Here is a 7,632-nt window from a genome sequence, read left to right on the forward strand (position 1 = left end):
GTGTTAGGAGTTCACACATATTTATATGTTTCAGGTCTTATAAATTGTGTTCTTATGGATTTTGGAAACCAAGACTTCAAAAAAATGTCCTGTTGCTTGTGAGTTACAGTGAGGAGATACACTACTGGTAAAAAGTTTGGGGTTATTTTTTATTTTTTTAAATTTAGAAAATCAGAACTTCTATTTAGGAGGGGCACAATAAATTGATCAAAAGTTACAGAAAGACATTTATAAATGTTACCTAAACAACATTGGACCCCATTAACTTTCACTATATGGACGAACATCTTCAGGTGTTCTTTTGTTTCTGCAGAAGAAAGTGAACCATCCCTTTAAAATCACTAGATTCACATCGCCCTCTGATGTGCCCTCTTGGCCTTCTACCTGCCAACCACTGCCAGAAAGTAATGGTCTGATTCTAATGGCAAATCAGTGAGTAATCTTTCATCGAATTTTACCCATCAGTACAGTGAGGAGATCAGATTCATATCAGGCTTCGCTCTGACACATCAGCCCTTTCCACACAATACTGAAGGTCACACCTGTGTCATTAGTGTTGTGGGTCCATAGCAAATTCTGGGTCCATCAATCTTTCCTGAATTAAACCTCCAGAGGCCAAAGTGACATTTTGGTAATGCTTAATCACTCTGGCATTCTGGGAAGGTTATCTAGGACAGAAAACCTCCGGAAAAGGTGGTGCAGGTGCTCCATGCAGAAACTATCAAGCACTTCTGTTGCACAGTATGATAAAAAAAAAAAAGGTCTCCACTCCAACTTCTACAGTAATTTCACACCACAGTCAAGGTCTTCATTCAGAGACTGAGCCTCCTGGATTGTTCCCAAGAATCTTTTTATCCCTCTAAGATCAAATAAGATCAAAGACCTGATAATATCCTGCAAATACTGAAACTAGTAACAGCAGAACACACAATAAACAGGATGGAAAGAGACAAATCTTTCTATTAAGGAGACGTCACCTGCTGGGTAATATCACGCTGTTCTAAAATTTCACATCTGATTTATGTGATTGTCTGACCCAATTACCAGGAAATCTCCAATAGCGCCAAATACAGAGTGCCATTTTGAGCCCATCTGAGAACAGCCAATCTCAGTTTATTTTTCTCGCCTGCACAGAAACGGAGTATTTAAATCCATGTCAATAAAGCCAGCCGGTCATGTACCTTCAGTTTACTTGCATGAAACTAATACGTTATGCCTTCATGAGCTTCATAAGCATCTTTATCTAAATGCAATATGAGGTCAAACAAGATTGCATTGCAAAGACTTTTTCAACAAGATGTTGGGAAAGACAAGCAAACAATCCAATTTTATTTTCTCAATTTTCAAATTGACCACACACATAAAGCTCAAATATAGGGGAGACTGGAGAGTGGGGTAAGATGAGGTTAGGGGTAAGTTACACCATCTGGTTTCGCTGACTAACTGAATCTAAATCAAACCCATGTAAAATCGTAAAGATAATTTACCTCTTTTAACAACTAATTTAATAATCAATTTACTTTTAAAAATAGTTAGGCTACATTCTTTTCTTAAAGCTAACTTTAATAACATAAAACCAACCAAATAAAGTTGACAATTTCAATATCTTTAATTGTTTGCATTTCTGAAACAATATGTTGAACACCAAAGTTATAACGTTCCCAAAAACAGGCAAAACTGAGAGTTTGTGGAATAAAATTAAATAAAAACATACTTGGTTACTAACATAACCTTGGTTCCCTGAGATGACGATAACGAGTATTGCATCACTAGACCCGATGGGGAAAAACTCCTTTTTCTCTGAATATTGAAGGCTTATTGAATCACGCAGTGAAACTGCACAAGCCTATAGCAGTGCAGCGGATCTGCACAAACCTATGGAGTTGCAGAAGAACTGCGCGAACCAACCGGGCACTGCAGCCCACCAGAATGGGCGGAGCATCCGTATATTACAGGCTCGTCTTGCCATAGGATTCAGATTAACTCGACTGAAGCAACGAACAACTAATTGTGTAGCATAACAGCAATGCCAGCTACGCAATACTCGTTCCCGTTATCTCAGGGAACAGGCCTATTGCACAAAATGGCGACCAAGACCGGAAGTAGGGTAGCGATCGCCATTCATTCTTAAAATGGACTGTGAACAGCTTGTTTTCTTTTACTGTCTATGGATTTCTCTCTCAGTCATTCATATATCTGACAAAAGTAAGAATGGCAGATGTTGTCCGTTTTGTTGATAGTTTTCAGGGAGCTGTGAAAAGATCGAAATTGGACAAAGGTAACAAATTCTTGACGTTTGCCTACATTAAAAAAGTTCCATTCAATCCATGGCATGACACTTGATGACTAAGCTCACACTTAAATAATTAAATAAAACGAAATAAATAAATAAATTGAAATGATGTCTGATTGAGTGAAATGTAGTGGCTTTTTGTTAAAATATCATGTTATTAAGTGTTAGTCTGTCCAGGAGATTGCAGCAATCTTCCACTATTATGGCTCACTTCATGTTACCACCATGAATGAAACTAAGAATTGTAAATCTTTACAGGGAATTAGACCTAACGTTGCTAGTAGGTCTAATAATGAAATTAAGGCAAATAATAATAAAAAATGGTTAGACTAAAAACATGAATGAAGTGAGGGATATTACATGTTTTAAAAATTCATGATGTTACAAAATCACATTTTACTGTCTGGGGTCCTCTTATGAAAAGGAAATATATTTCCCTATATATGAATGGTTTCACTGCATATTTGAAAATATATTCAGAATAATATATGGTGTTAATATATTACAATATATTGAATAATACATAAGGAATCTTCAAATATTTAAAAATGTGAGAGACAATATACTTACTAATATATAAGGTATGTAATTTTATATTCAGTAATACAGGGATTAAAGTTCTCCGTCGCTACGAGAGTCTACAACGGAATTCTGTCAATATCAGGGTTCCCCACTGTCCTTATGTCTTAAATTCACTTTTCATAATTTTAAGGCCGTAAATATGCTCACATTTCTCAAATAGTGTAATAAATGTCTTAATTTTAGTTTGAATGGGTCTTAAATTAAGGACGAGATGTCTGTTCACCCTGCTTAGGGGGATGTGATCAAAGCCTGGACTGGAGCAAAAGCACATTCCTCTTTGAACTCTAAGCTTTCTGTCATCACTCCGCTCCTGATCCACTCCGGGTTTTCCAGTTCCACTCACGGGAAAAACTGCTCCGTGTTCACCCAATTTTAAAAGTTATTCTAAAATATTTTTTTATATCACAAACGTCTGAATTTATAATAATGGTTGGAAAGTATTCTACACGTTTAATAAATGTTCCAGCTGCCTTTGCTTGCACAAGTAAACAGCAGGTATGGCAAAGCGCACCCAGGTAAAAAGAAAAAAGGTAAAGAAAGTTACAGAAAACATCTTCTACAAACAAATTTAATTTGCCAACAGTTAATAATAATAATAATAAATAAAAGTTCATGACGTCCAAATCGGATAACAATCAAGTGCAATATAAACATGTTTTGTGTCAGGGCATCACTCCATTTCTACATCTGCTTCCTCCACACACGTCTTTTTGCCGTCTGTGTCTGGCGTGATTTAACTTCTCCTCAGTTGTTCCATGAAACCCCCAAAACACGGAAAGCCTTGAAGTGATAAATAGGGTTGTTTCTTCTTGGGGTTGAAAAGGTAAGCAATAGTCTCGGCATTATTTTGTCCTTCGACTGCAACTCCTGCTCCAAGCGCTTTCACCTGAAAAAAGTTTACCCTACTTCCGGTCTTGGCGGACATTTTTGTGAAATAGGCCTACTGATGTTAAGTTTGTAACCGAGTACATTCCCTATCAATACGGATACGACGCAAACACAATCCAATCACACCGAGCTATAATTGCAGAACAACAACCGTTTTTTGGCCCCAGCCTAAGACACTTTGGGATAAGGGCCAACAGCAGCGGCTCAAAGGGAGGTCCTCTGAGGGCCCTAAGGACTTTCGACAGGTCCTATGTTGGAATGGTAAGGGGACGAGGCGAGTTCAGCCTTCTGGCCCCCTTCAGAAAATTAACAACTAGATTGTTTCTGCCTAGAGACTGGGCAGCCACAGGAGCGTGGTATGCTGTTATGGCCGCCACGTAGACTTTAAGCGTGAAAGGGGTATCGCTGAGCGATTTTATCGATTCTGCGATATAAATCGATATTTTTTTCCCAAGAAAGTATCGATTTTTAGGCCGCGAGTATCGATACATAAGTCCCATTCAAATCCCCCGTGTTAAACCCGTTCGCGTTGCATGAAGTGATTTGGTCAGCCAGCCGCTAGTGGCCAGCTGTGCGCGTGCATCGATATTGACGAAAATCCAGCTGTATTCAAACAACAATTTAGCTCTCCTTGTTGGCTAGGCTCCTTGCATGCTGGCTAGTAGCTTTTTTAAAAGCTGGGTCTCCGAAATTGACAGTGCTGTGTTGGACAAATTTGTGCGGCGGTGTTCCGTGAGTGAGAAAGTGCGCGAGGTACGGATGAGTGTGTGTGAGAGAGAGAGAGAGAGAGAGAGAGAGAGAGAGAGAGAGAGAGAGAGAGAGAGAGAGGTAGAGCTGCGCGAATGCGCTACGGCGCTCTCCGATCAAATACGATTTTAAATAGGCTTAGTAAAAAAAAAAAAAAAGCTTACGGCTTTAGGCGCATGGTGAACGCGATGGAGCCCCGCTATCCTATTCCAACCCGCGAACACCTCATCAAGGTTTGCATTCCCAGGCTGTACACATACAAGAGCACACGTCAAAGCCTGCCTGGCCAGCGCGGAGAGAGTTTCCCTGACGTGCGGCTGGACCTCGCGCACAACTGAAGCACATTTCACATGTTCAGTGTCAAGCTAAAAAATCTGTCAAAGAAAATGAAGTGCAAAGAAACTGTTCAGAACAGGCCACTTGCTGCACTTTTTAACTCTCCATTGTTAATTGCAATTAGGGATGGGCATTCGATTAAATTTTCTTAGTCGATCGTCGGGAGAATTAACGATCGACTATCGATTAATCATTAATATTTTTATATTCAAATTCATTATTTATTTTTATATTATATACTTTTTATAAATTAAAAATGCAATGAAAATACAAAAATACAGCGCGTTTTTCCTCGATTAGATCTTTATTACAAGATGATCAACTTGTGGCAGTAAAACTGGACGTTCGGTTAGGCTAAACTTGAAGATATATGCGCTGCGGTGCTCGAAAGCAACGGAACCTGCAGCTGCGAGTTGGCGTTCATAAACAGAGACCCTCGTTTGTTCCAAAATAATAAATAATAATAAAAATCATGTTAAACAATAACTTAACCAAAAACATAATAATACTTAGATCAGACAGGTTTTGTCAAAATGTAACTCAAAACTATCCAAGAACGGAGTCGAGAAAGAGGGTGAGAGAGATTAGCCTACCTACTGTAACAATCAATTAGGCTAGGCTACTTAACAAAGCCTCATAAAAAATAACTAGTAACTCACATACAACTTCTACACCAGTCTACTGATTTTTGTTGAGAAAGATAAGCATGTTGATGACATGATCTGAGGTCAGACGCGACCGCAACTTGACCGTCAAGCCTCGTTTACACTTTCGCCTGGCTCTGCAGCGCGAGTCTCCACAGATTGCGCACGCACCTCCCCAAACAGACGAGGCGTTTATACTCGACGCGCTCGCCTGTGAAACACCGAATACCGCAATGACGTCATTTTTGCCGCGCTCACCTTCGCGCTCGTGCGGACGCGTCGAGTGTAAACAAGGCTTCAGTCCAGCCGCTGAAAACACCCGCTCTGAGGGGACTGACGTTGCCGGGATGCACAGGTACCTCCGCGCTAACTTGACCAGCCCGGGGAACACGTTCACTTTCCACTCACACTACGCAACGCAGCAGCATAAGTTTAATGATAATCGATAACAAATTAACGTGATCGACGAAATTCTTAATGATCAATAATCGATCGTCGATTAATCTTGCCCATCCCTAATTGCAATACTGCACTTTATTTACTTTTCAAAGGCTTGTAAGCTACAATAAATAGAACAAATTTTCTCAACACATATTTGATTCATTTTGTCCAGCATTTGCAAGCTGTACTCTCTGTCCAGTCAGAGTAATTGTGCAATTGATGTTTTCAGTTTTCAGTTCAATTAATTCAATCCAAGTAAATGGAAGACTCACAAGATGTCACCAAAATCACTCTGTCCCCTTTAAATCTTTCAGAAAATGATGTAAGTGTATCGAATTATATCGAATCGTATCGTTGGCTGAATATCGTAATATATATCGTATCGTTAGCCGAATATCGGGTATCGTATCGTATCGTGAGATTAGTGTATCGCTACAGCCCTAGAAAGGGGTGCGTCCCATGTCCATCAGTTCCTGTAGAAATGACAGTACAGGAGCTGCTGCTAGCAGTTGCATCAACTCGGGAAGCTTTGGCTGGTTCCACCAGAGGGGCCACCAGAAGGACTGTCCTCCCTGATCCGTTTGATGACCTGAGGGAGCAGTACAATATTCTGAACAACGCTGTGAGCTGCTGAATCGTCAGAACACGCTCTGGCGTGAGCCTGGCCTGCATCTGGGCCGAATAGAGAACTGCTCCCAGAAAGGCGATTTCCTGGCTGGAAGACAGTGAGCTCTTGGCTAAGTTGATCCTGAATCACAGGCATTCCAAAAGGCTGAGCAGCAAGGATCTGTTTTTAACTCTAGATCCGCTGCACTGCTATACACTTGTGCAGTTTCACTGCGTGATTTAATAAGGCTTCAATATTCAGAGAAAATTTTTTTTTCCCCCATCGCATCTAGTGACGTAATACAAATGAACTGTATCCATAGGGAACTTAATTAGAATGAATGAATAAATTTCACTGAAACATAGTTTAGCAAAGGTACCTGGCATGGTAGTTTTTCTGCAATGTCAAAACATGTTAGGCGTACTGGCTCATGTTACCCCACTCTCCCCTAACCTTTACCCAAGTTATTGTAGGAAGAATTACCAAACAAATATTTTTCTTTAATTTATGTGAAATGTTTTAGGCAGTAACTACAAATCAATATTTTGTTTATGTGAATGTAATGAATGAATGGAGATTTCCGGCAGGCATCACAAGAAAACTGTCACTGAAAGAGCCATTTATGACATTCTAATTAAAAAGAAACATTATCTCAATTTTATTTATTTAAAAAAAAACTGAAACATTTACATGAACTAATTGTTCACAATAAGATTATTTAGATTCATTTAGCTCTGATAAGAATTCCCATTTCATGTCGACATTAGCATATCACATAAAATTGGATGACAATTTCCGAACCTTCTTTTATACAAACCATGTGTTGAGAAATTCAAGGTTATTCTTTTCAGTCATGCAAAAAGATTGAAAAGAGTAAGATGCTTCTGGCGTCCCAAAGTTTAATTTGAACGAGTGCAAAGCTCATAAGAAAACTGTGAAATCTGGAGATGACGACATTTACACATGCATGCATCACATGCATACATTTAGTCAGACAATAGCTTGTATGTGCGCGCATAATTACACAGTAATGAAACAATAAATGCAATTTAAAAAAGGCATTCTGATGGGAAAATAGAGGAAATCTTACCAAT

General features: G+C 39.3%; 1 protein-coding gene across 1 annotated transcript in view; it reads right to left on the reverse strand.

Moving 5' to 3' along the window:
- homer3b (homer scaffold protein 3b) overlaps positions 1-7,632 on the reverse strand; it is a 36,435-nt gene that overhangs the window by 27,973 nt on the left and 830 nt on the right. The gene's annotated exons all lie outside the window — the stretch shown is intronic.

Source organism: Siphateles boraxobius, unplaced genomic scaffold (assembly GCF_051911475.1).
Source record: "Siphateles boraxobius isolate OS27281-9 unplaced genomic scaffold, OSU_SipBor_1 5, whole genome shotgun sequence".
NCBI lineage: Eukaryota > Metazoa > Chordata > Actinopteri > Cypriniformes > Leuciscidae > Siphateles > Siphateles boraxobius.